Source organism: Triticum aestivum, chromosome 2A (assembly GCF_018294505.1).
Source record: "Triticum aestivum cultivar Chinese Spring chromosome 2A, IWGSC CS RefSeq v2.1, whole genome shotgun sequence".
Taxonomy (NCBI): domain Eukaryota; kingdom Viridiplantae; phylum Streptophyta; class Magnoliopsida; order Poales; family Poaceae; genus Triticum; species Triticum aestivum.
In genome coordinates, this window is record NC_057797.1 from 463,801,294 (window position 1) to 463,813,110 (window position 11,817).

Sequence of the window (11,817 nt, forward strand, 5' to 3'; positions counted from 1 at the left end):
GGTCTTTGTCTCCGTGTGTTTTTATCGTTGTCATGCATCTCATATCATTTCATCATGTGCATTGCATTTGCATACGTGTTCATCTCATGCATTCGAACATTTTCCCCGTTGTCCGTTTTGCATTCCGACGCTTCGTTCTCCTCCGGTGGTCATTTCTAGCTTTCTTTCGTGTGTGGGGATTAAACATTTCCGGATTGGACCGAGACTTGCCAAGCGGCCTTGGTTTACTACCGGTAGACCGCCTGTCAAGTTTCGTATCATTTCGACTTCGTTTGATACTCCAACGGTTAACCGAGGGACCGTAAAGGCCTCGTGTGTGTTGCAGCCCAACATCCCTCCAATTTGGCCCAAAACCCACCTTAGCCTGCTCCATCATCTAGATTGTTCGATCATGATCGCGTGGCCGAAAACCGCACCTCATTTGGACTCTCCTAGCTCCCTCTATGCCTATAAATAGATCCCTCCACGAAATTCCGGGTCTTCTCCTACCCTAACCCTAGACCTTTCGTCATCCGCGCGCCGGACGTGTCCGCCGGTATCGGACAAAGTCGTCGCAGCCAGCCACCGGGCGCCAAGTGGCAGCCCCTCGCCCCCGCGCCGCGCGGCCCGCCGGAGCCCGCTTCGGGCCCCCGGAGCCCGCTCCCTCGCCCCGCCTCCTCGCGCCCGAGGCGCCGCCCGGCCCCGCCCGGCCGGCGCGCACCGCCGCCTCCGCCGCTCCGCCGCCGCACCATCGCCGCGCCGCCTCGCCAGCCGCCGCGCCGCCGCTTCCGCCGCGCCATGCTCCGCCGCCGCCGTCCTCCTCATCTTCTCGCCGAGTCCGGCCGGCGTGCCTCCCCTCGCCAAGTCCGGCAACAAACTCAGGCAAGAACCCCGGCGATCCTCGTAAAGCGTGCAGATCTCAGATCCGGATTTGTCTCGGGTTGACTTTTTGCCTGGAACCCTAATCCAAGTGCTCCTGTTCATAGCCCCGTAAGTTTGCATCCGTATTTCCGATTTGGGCATATAGCATATCAAAATGTTCATCTCAGAGAGTACATCATTTCATTCCATTGCATCATTTTCATTTGAGTTCATCTTGATGCCCGAAATGCTGTTAGAAGAGTGTTACTTGAGTTAATTGTCAGATCTGCTACTCCTTTTAGGTTTTTGTCATTTTTGCCATGATTAATGTGTGCATGATATGCCCTGATGCTCTACATATGTTTTGTTAAGGGTTTTGTCATCTTTCCAGAGGTGCAACCCATGTATTTTTGTGATGTGTGTGGTGTCTGGTGCAAGCTTGCAAAGTGGTGCACTTAGTAATTCTGTTTTCAGGGACTTAGCATTTCCACTAAGTCCTGGAACAGTTTATCTCATATGGCCATATGTTCATGTTGTTTCCTAGTGATCCGTGCCTCTTTTGAGGATGATCAGTAAGGATGTTTTGTTAATCTTGTAGTGCTCTATCCATCCATGTCTTTGTTTGCAATTATGGAGCAGCCTAGCTTGAGTCAATCGAGCTCTACTTTAGCTACTTTGTGAATCTAGGCAGATTGTCAACTTGTTTGCAATTTTGCCGATGATGTTGTAGTTGATCCGTGCATGCTATGTTATTGTTCTTGCCATGTATAGCTTGCATTTTGTGCCTTCTTGATGGATGGATGTATGCTTGTCTTGTAATGACTTGCTCCGTGGTGAGTGCATCAAGCTCGTAAACATGCCTACTTGAGTTATGTTTCAGCATGCTCCAGTTTTCACTAAGTCTGAAAACTGATTATGTTTTTGCTATGTTCACATGCTTTCAATTGTATTTTCTGATCCCTTTTGGCTCAAGGTCACTAAGGGACTTTTGTTAAGCTCTTTGAGTAGCTCCATGCCATGCTTTACTTTGCCATGTTAAAGTCCTGTAGCATGTAGTTTTGTTGCTTCGAAGAGTGCTATATGATCTGAAATTCCAGACAAGTGTTGATTTCACTAAGTCTGAGATCTGTTTGTCATACGCATTTTTCCCATGCTTGTTTGAACCTGTTAATGGATGAATTGGCCGTAGCTCAGTGCTAGACTTTTGTTAAGCATCTTGAATGCATCCCTGCCATGTATTTTGTTGTCATGTTTGGGTGCTGTAGTATGTTCATCTCATCGCATTTAGATGGCTACTTGCTATAAATCGCAGACCGGTGCCATATTTGAATCGCTTGCCATTTCCAAACCGTAACTCCGATTCCGTCATTCTTTATATCATTATCAAGCGATTTCATCTCATCTTTCCAGTGGTGCACTTGGATTTCCATGTTGAGGCCAGGTTCATGCATTCCCTGTCACATCTTGCATATGCATCCCGCATAGCATATCATCTTTGCACCATAGTGTTTGGTCCTTGCACGTGGTTGATTATGTCCTTGTTGCTTGTTTGGGTAGAGCCGGGAGACGAGTTCGCTAACTAGGAGCCCGTTGAGTTTGCTTTCGAGGATCCAGTCAACTTTGACAACTGTGTAGGGAAGATGATCATACCCTCGAAATCACTACTATCTTTGCTATGCTAGTTTGCTCGCTCTTTTGCTATGCAATGCTACGATGCCTACCACTTGCTTTCAAGCCTCCCAAATTTCCATGTCAAACCACTAACCCACCATGTCCTAGCAAACCGTTGATTGGCTATGTTACCGCTTTGCTCAGCCCCTCTTATAGCGTTGCTAGTTGCAGGTCAAGATTGAAGGCCGTTCCTTGTTGGAACATTTATTTACTTGTTGGGATATCATTATATTGCCATGTTTTCTTAATGCATCTATATACTTGGTAAAGGGTGGAAGGCTCGGCCTCTCGCCTAGTGTTTTGTTCCACTCTTGCCGCCCTAGTTTCCGTTATATCGGTGTTATGTTCCCGGATTTTGCGTTCCTTACGCGGTTGGGTTATAATGGGAATCCCTTGATAGTTCGCCTTGATTAAAGCTTTTCCAGCAATGCCCAACCTTGGTTTTACCATTCGCCACCTAGCCTCTTTTTCCCTTGGGTTTCCGGAGCCCGAGGGTCATCTTATTTAACCCCCCCGGGCCAATGCTCCTCTGAGTGTTGGTCCGGCCGAGTAGACTGTGGGGCCACCTCGGGGCAACTTGAGGGTTGGTTTTACTCGTAGGATGTCTCATCTGAGAGCGCCCTAAGAACGAGATATGTGCAGCTCCTATCGGGATTTGTCGGCACATTCGGGCGGTGTTGCTGGTCTTGTTTTAACCCGTCGAAGTGTCTTGAAGAACCGAGATACCGAGTCTGATCGGAACATCTTGGGAGGAGGTATATTCCTTCGTTGACCGTGAGAGCTTGTCATGGGCTAAGTTGGGACTCCCCTGCAGGGATTTGAACTTTTGAAAGCCGTGCCCGCGGTGATGGGAAGATGGGAATTTGTTAATGTACGGTTGTAGATAACTTGAACCTTAACTTAATTAAAATGAATCAACTGAGTGTGTTACCGTGATGGCCTCTTCTCGGTGGAGTCCGGGAAGCGAACATGGTGTTGGAGTAATGTTTGCGTAGGTTGTTCTCTAGTTTCGCGCTCGCGCTTTTCCTCCTCTTCTCGCCCTATTTTGCGAATAAGTTGGCCACCATACTTGCTAGTCGCTTGCTGCAGCTCCACTCATATTTTACCTTGCCTTACCTATAAGCTTAAATAGTCTTGATCACGAGGGTGCGAGATTGCTGAGTCCCTGTGGCTCACAGATTACTATTACACCAGATGCAGGGCCTGACGATTCCGCTCCAGGTGACGCGCTTGAGCTTAAGTGGGAGTTCGACGAAGACTCTCAATGTTACTATGTTTCCTTTCCTGATGATCAGTAGTGGTGCTCAGTTGGGGGTGATTGGGACCGTGTCGCATGTTGGGTTATCTTTTATTTTGGCGCCGTAGTCGGGCCATAAGTGTTTGGATGATATAATGTTATTTATGTACTTGATTGACATGGCGAGTGTAAGCCAACTATGTTATCTCCCCTTTATGATTTATATTACTTGGGATGTTGTGAAGATTGCCTAACTTGTGACATATGCCTTCAATGCGATTATGCCTCTAAGTCGTGCCTCGACACGTGGGAGATATAGTCGCATCGAGGGTGTTACAAGTTGGTAATCAGAGCCTTCTCCGACCTTAGGAGCCCCATTGCTTGATCTTTATTAGCGGCCGAGTTGTGTCTAGAAAAATGTTTTGAGTCATTTAGGAATTATATATCGGAGAGTTTAGGAATTCTTTTTACTTCCCAGTCTCCTCATCGCTCTGGTAAGGCATCCTGACGTAGAGTTTTGACTATTCTCTTCTCAAATTTCACTAAAAATTTTTTAGGATCACGTGGGTATCTTGGAATCGTTCCGATGGTTTTATGATGAGAACATTGTCTTGGTGCCTCCTGTCAGGGGTTTTGTGGAAGTGTCCCGGGGAGTTGAGCTCTGAGGTGTTGTCATCATAATTTTATTGTTGCAGTTCTGGAATACCTGAGTTTAGTACACCGACATCGAAAATCTCTTTTATGCAGTTTGTTGGTGAGATAACCTCGACGCCACCCAGTACTGGGGCGGGAGTTCGGGAGTATCGCCATAACTTGTATAACGGATGCTTTTCGAAGGTTGAGGTAGATGGTTTCCGAAGGTTTCTTGGTTATGTGTTGAAGGATGGATACAGCCGGATGTAGGATTTGCTAGTTTGGGTGAGATATTATGCTTCCCCTGTATCCCCAACACCTGATTGCATAACCGGAAAGGTTCGGGAGTTTCATAGGTGGGAATTCTTGTAGCTCTAGTTCTTCTTCCACGGTTATTGGTTTGAGATTGGGATTTCTTACCGATTATTCGTTCTTGATCCGTACCTTGTTGATTTATTTCTCTACCTTAATTCTAAGTGGCTTCTCAATTTATGGATATGTGACCATTTCAAGAGGAATGCATTCGTTCATTTTGTTCGGATGTGAAGACTATATGTTGCAATTTCATTCCGTTGGATTCAGCTTCAATATTGTCTGTCAATGTGCTAATGGATGTCAACCTCTTCAGGATGGCTCCTCCAACGCGCACGACTCCGAATCCTGATCCGCCTCCACCTCCACCTCCTCTAGAGGCATGGCAAGCTATGATGGCCGCAACCAATGCAAACACACAATTGATCATGCAAATTCTCCAAGAGCGCAATCAAGGCAACCAAGGGAACCATGGCAACAATCAGAATCACTTTGCTACACTCAACCAGTTCCTTGCTAACGGGCCAAAGACTTTCAGCAATTGTGTTGAGGCAACCGATGCTGACGATTGGCCAGTGGATCTGTGCAAGCATTTCGAGTGCAGTAACGTCAGGCCTGAGGACTTTGTCAAGTTCGCTTCCTTCCAACTCAAAGATCAAGCTGCAGAATGGTTCCAGCAGTACAAGGATTCCAGAGGAGGACGTGTTATCACTTGGGATGATTTCCGTCGAGATTTCAGGGCTCATCATATTCCCCCAGAGCGTGGTTGAAAGCAAGCATGAGGAATTCCGCAACCTGAAGCAAGGCTCTTTGCCTGTCTATGACTACAACAAGTTGTTTCAGAAGCTCGCCCACTTTGCCAAGAAGGACGTCCCTGATGAGAAGAGCATGATATACCAGTTCAGAGGTGGTCTCAGAGAAGAAATTCAGCTAGCTCTTGTTCTCTTTGAGCCCTTGAGGTACGATGAGTTCTACAACATGGCATTGAAGCAAGAGGCTTCTCAATTGAGATGTGATGCTTCCAAGAAGCGAGTCAGAGATGCTACTCCTTCTTCCTCTACTCAAGTGGCCAAGCAGCAGAAGTATTGGCTTCCTCCTCCTCCGTTCCGTCAGCCGTATCAGCAGAAGAGCAAAGGTGGCAGTGGATCTTCCCACCCACCCAACCCTGGCTTTTAGAACAAGACTTCGTCTCAAGCTCCAAGATCGAGTGCTCCATATCACCGTCCGCTTTCAGAGGTCACGTGCAACAAGTGCCAACAGAAGGGTCACTATGCCAACAAGTGTTTCAACAAGAGGCGTCTTCCTCCTCCTCCTCCTGTCAGATCGGCAAGTACAGTTGTGGTCAAGCATAACCCCAAGCACGCCAAGGTCAACTTGATGAATGCAGCTCAGGCAGAGGACTCGTCAGATGTTATCATGGGTAACCTTCCTGTTAACGATGTTCCTGCAAAAGTTCTTTTTGACACTGGTGCATCGCATTCCTTTTTGTCATGTCCTTTTGCATCGAAGCACAATGTTGATACCGAGATCATGCCCAAAGTCATGCAAGTTGTTTCTCCCGGCAAGCTTTTGACTTCTAGTTTGGTTCCTCCCGATATCTCTATCATGTTAGGCGACTACAAGTTTCTCTCTTCTCTGGTGGTTCTTGGTAACTCGGATATTGATCTTATTCTCCGAATGGATTGGCTTTCTAAGCACAAGGCGCATCTTGATTGTGCTGCCAGGCAGATTCAATTGACTCATTCGTCTAAGGATGTAATTGTCTTTGCCGCTCGTGATGATACCATCCGTCTGTTTTCTCTCAATGAGAAGGGTGAATTGGATGCTATCTCGCAAATTCCATTCGTTTGCGAATATCAAGACGTCTTTCGAGAAGAGCTTCCAGGAATGCCTCCGCACCGGCCAGTTAAATTCGTTATTGATCTTGAGCCTGGCACGGAACCTGTGTGCAAACGTCCTTACAAGATCGGACCGGAAGAGTTGAAGGAGCTGAAGAAGCAACTCGATATTCAAGAGAAAATGGGTCTCATCCGGCCTAGTTCTTCTCCGTGGGGTTGTGGTGTTCTTTTTGTGAAGAAGAAGGATGGAACGGACCGACTTTGTGTTCATTACCGTCCAGTGAACAAGAAGACCATCAAGAACAAATACCCACTTCCCAATATCAACGAGCTATTCGAACAACTCAAAGGTGCCCAAGTATTCTCCAAGCTTGATCTCCGTATGGGTTATCATCAGATTCGAATCCGTGAGCAAGATATTCCCAAGACGGCTTTCAGGACAAGCTTTGGTTCATACGAATACACTGTCATGTCTTTTGGTCTCGTCAACGCTCCTCTGACGTTCTCTCGCATGATGAACTTCATCTTCAACGCCTATACCAATGACTTCGTTTTGGTCTATCTCGACGACATTCTAGTTTTCTCAAAGAACAAGGAAGAACATGCCAAGCACTTGCGTTTGGTTCTTGATAAGCTCAGGGAACACAAGTTCTACGCCAAGTTCTCCAAGTGTGAATTTTGGCTCGATGAGGTTCTTTATCTTGGTCATATCATCTCTGCCAAGGGCATTGCCGTGAATCCTGAGAAGGTGTCTGCAATTGTGAATTGGGAACCTCCTCAGAACGTGAAGCAACTCCGTAGCTTCCTTGGTCTCGCAAGCTATTGCCGAAGATTCGTTGAAAACTTTTCTAAGATCGCGAAGCCTCTCTCTAATCTTCTCCAGAAGCACGTCAAGTACGTTTGGTCTCCGGAGTGTGACATTGCTTTCAACACTTTGAAAGAGAAATTGATCACTGCTCCAGTTCTGACTCCGCCTGATGAATCCAAGCCGTACGAGGTCTTTTGTGATGCCTCTCTCCTAGGTCTTGGTGCAGTATTGATACAAGAGAAGAAATTTGTTGCTTATACCTCTCACCAGTTGAAGCTTAATGAGAATAACTACCCCACTCATGATCTCGAGTTGACGGAAGTTGTGCATGCTCTTTTGACTTGGAGACATCTTCTATTGGGAAGAAAAGTGGACATTTTCACTGATCACAAGAGTCTCAAGTACATCTTTACTCAGCCTAATCTCAACCTCAGGCAAACTCGATGGGTCGAAATGATTCAAGAATATAATCCGAGTATTGAGTATACTCCAGGCAAGGCCAATGTGATTGCTGGCGCATTGAGCAGGAAAGCTTACTGCAACAGTCTGATTCTCAAGCCTTATCAACCCGAGCTTTGTGAAGCTTTCCGCAAACTTAATCTGCAAGTTGTTCCTCAAGGTTTCCTCGCCAACCTTCAAGTCTCTCCTACCTTGGAAGACCAGATTCGCCAAGCCCAGCTTCTTGATGCTATGGTGAAAAAGGTGAAGATTGGGATTGCCAAGAGTCAGCCCAAGTACAAGTGCTACCGCCTTAATGACAAGGACACTCTCTTCTTCGAGGATTGTATTGTTGTACCCAAAGGTGACCTCCGTAAAGTGATTATGAACGAGGCTCACAATTCTCTCCTCTCCATCCACCCTGGGAGCACGAAGATGTATCAGGACCTCAAGCAGGCTTATTGGTGGACTCGAATGAAGCGCGAGATTGCTCAAATCGTGAATGAATGTGATGTCTGCAGAAGAGTGAAGGCAGAACACCAAAGGCCAGCAGGTCTCCTCCAACCTCTTGCCATTCCAGAATGGAAGTTTGACCACATTGAAATGGACTTCGTGACTAGGTTTCCAAAGTCCAAGCATGGCAATGATGCTATATTCGTTGTCATCGACAAACTCACCAAAGTGGCTCAGTTTCTGCCTATCAAAGAGTCGATCACTGCAGCTCAATTGGCGGAACTCTATACCTCTCGGATTGTCTCTCTGCACGGTATTCCTCAAGTGATCTCTTCAGACCGTGGCAGCATCTTTACCTCAAAGTTTTGGGATTCTTTTCAGAAGGCCATGGGCAGCAACATCCGCTTCAGCACAACTTTCCATCCTCAAACTAGCGGTCAAGTCAAGCGTGTCAACCAGATTCTTGAAGATATGCTCAGGGCTTGTGTGATCTCCTTCGGCATGAAGTGGGAGGATTGTCTTCCTTATGCTGAATTATCCTACAACAACAGTTTTCAAGCAAGTTCGGGCAAGGCCCCATTTGAAATTTTGTATGGCAGGAAGTGCCGTACCCCTCTCAACTGGTCTGAAACCGGTGAACGTCAGCTTTTGGGTAATGACTTAATCACAGAGGTAGAGGAAATGTGCAAAGTCATTCGTGATAACCTCAAAGCAGCCCAATCCCGCCAGAAGAGCTACTATGATAGTAAGCACCGTGATTTGGCTTTCGAGATCGGAGATCATGTTTACCTCCACGTCTCTCCTATGAAAGGTACTCGTTGCTTCGGTATCAAAGGGAAGCTTGCCCCCAGATATGTGGGACCTTTCAAGATTGTCAGCAAGAGAGGCGACCTCGCCTATCAACTCGAGCTTCCTTCAAACTTTGCAAATGTTCATGACGTGTTCCATGTCTCTCAGCTCCGAAAGTGCTTCAAGACTCCTGACCACACTGTCAACTTCGAGGACATTGAGCTCCAAGAAGATCTCTCTTATCGTGAGCACCCAGTTGCTATTCTTGAAGAGACTGAACGCAAGACTCGCAACAAGTTAATCAAATTTCTCAAAGTCAAGTGGTCACACCATTCCGACCGTGAAGCTACCTGGGAACACGAGGATCACCTCCATTCTGAGTAACCGGCGTTCTTTCAGTCCTAGATCTCGGGACGAGATCCTTTCGTGGTGGTGGAGTGTTGTAACACCCCGGATGTAACTTTCCCAATTTGTACTCCAACTCTTGCTGTTTCGGCGTTAAGTTAATTTATTTTCTCGGGTTTGGGTCTTTGTCTCCGTGTGTTGCTATCGTTGTCATGCATCTCATATCATGCCATCATGTGCATTGCATTTGCATACGTGTTCATCTCATGCATTCGAACATTTTCCCCGTTGTCCGTTTTGCATTCCGGCGCTTCGTTCTCCTCCGGTGGTCATTTCTAGCTTTCTTTCGTGCGTGGGGATTAAACATTTCCGGATTGGACCAAGACTTGCCAAGCGGCCTTGGTTTACTACCGGTAGACTGCCTGTCAAGTTTCGTATCATTTGGACTTCGTTTGATACTCCAACGATTAACCGAGGGACCGTAAAGGCCTCGTGTGTGTTGCAGCCCAACACCCCTCCAATTTGGCCCAAAACCCACCTAAGACTGCTCCATCATCTAGATCGTTCGATCACGATCGCGTGGCCGAAAACCGCACCTCATTCGGACTCTCCTAGCTCCCTCTATGCCTATAAATAGATCCCTCCATGAAATTCCGGGTCTTCTCCTACCCTAACCCTAGCCCTTTCGTCATCCGTGCGCTGGACGTGTCCGCCGGTGCCGGAGAAAGTAGCCGCAGCCAGCCACCGGGTGCCAAGTGGCAGCCCCTCGCCCCCGTGCCACGCGGCCCGCCGAAGCCCGCTTCGGGCCCCCGGAGCCCGCTCCCTCGCCCCGCCTCCTCGCGCCCGAGGAGCCGCCCGGCCGGCGCACGCCGCCGCCTCCGCCGCTCCGCCGCCGCACCATCGCCGCGCCGCCTCGCCCGCCGCACTACCTCGCCGGCCGCCGCGCCGCCTCCTCCGCCGCGCCGTGCTCCGCCGCCGCCGCCCTCCGCCGTCCTCCTCGTCTTCTAGCCGAGTCCGGCCAGCGTGCCTCCCCTCGCCAAGTCTAGCGACGAACTCCGGCAAGAACCCCGGCGATGCTCGTAAAGCGTGCAGATCTCAGATCCGGATTTGTCTCGGGTTGACTTTTTGCCCGGAACCCAAATCCAAGTGCTCCTATTCATAGCCTCGTAACTTTGCATCCGTAGCTCCGATTTGGGCATATAGCATATCAAAATGTTCATCTCAGAGAGTACATCATTTCATTCCATTGCATCATTTTCATTTGAGTTCATCTTGATGCCCGAAATGCTGTTAGAAGAGTGTTACTTGAGTTAATTGTCAGATCTGCTACTCCTTTTAGGTTTGTCATTTTTGCCATGATTAATGTGTGCATGATATGCCCTGATGCTCTACATATGTTTTGTTAAGGGTTTTGTCATATTTCCAGAGGTGCAACCCATGTATTTTTGTGATGTGTATGGTGTCTGGTGCAAGCTTGCAAAGTGGTGCACTTAGTAATTCTGTTTTCAAGGACTTAGCATTTCCACCAAGTCCTGGAACAGTTTATCTCATATGGCCATATGTTCATGTTGTTTCCTAGTGATCCGTGCCTCTTTTGAGGATGATCAGTAAGGATGTTTTGTTAATCTTGTAGTGCTCTATCCATCCATGTCTTTGTTTGCAATTATGGAGCAGCCTAGCTTGAGTCAATCGAGCTCTACTTTAGCTACTTTGTGAATCTAGGCAGATTGTCAACTTGTTTGCAATTTTGCCGATGATGTTGTAGTTGATCCGTGCATGCTATGTTATTGTTCTTGTCATGTATAGCTTGCATTTTGTGCCTTCTTGATGGATGGATGTATGCTTGTCTTGTCATGACTTGCTCTGTGGTGAGTGCATCGAGCTCGTAAACATGCCTACTTGAGTTATGTTTCAGCATGCTCCAGTTTTCACTAAGTCTGAAAACTGATTATGTTTTTGCTATGTTCACATGCTTGCAATTGTATTTTCTGATCCCTTTTGGCTCAAGGTCACTAAGGGACTTTTGTTAAGCTCTTTGAGTAGCTCCATGCCATGCTTTACTTTGCCATGTTCAGGTCCTGTAGCATGTAGTTTTGTTGCTCTAAAGAGTGCTACCTGATCTGAAATTCCAGACAAGTGTTGATTTCACTAAGTCTGAGATCTGTTTGTCATATGCATTTTTGCCATGCTTGTTTGAACCTGTTAATGGATGAATTGGCCGTAGCTCAGTGCTAGACTTTTGTTAAGCATCTTGAATGCATCCCTGCCATGTATTTTGTTGTCATGTTTGGGTGCTGTAGCATGTTCATCTCACCGCATTTAGATGGCTACTTGCTGTAAATCGCAGACTGGTGCCATATTTGAATCGCTTGCCATTTCCAAACCGTAACTCCGATTCCGGCGTTCTTTATATCGTTATAAGCGATTTCATCTCATCTTTCCAGTGGCACACT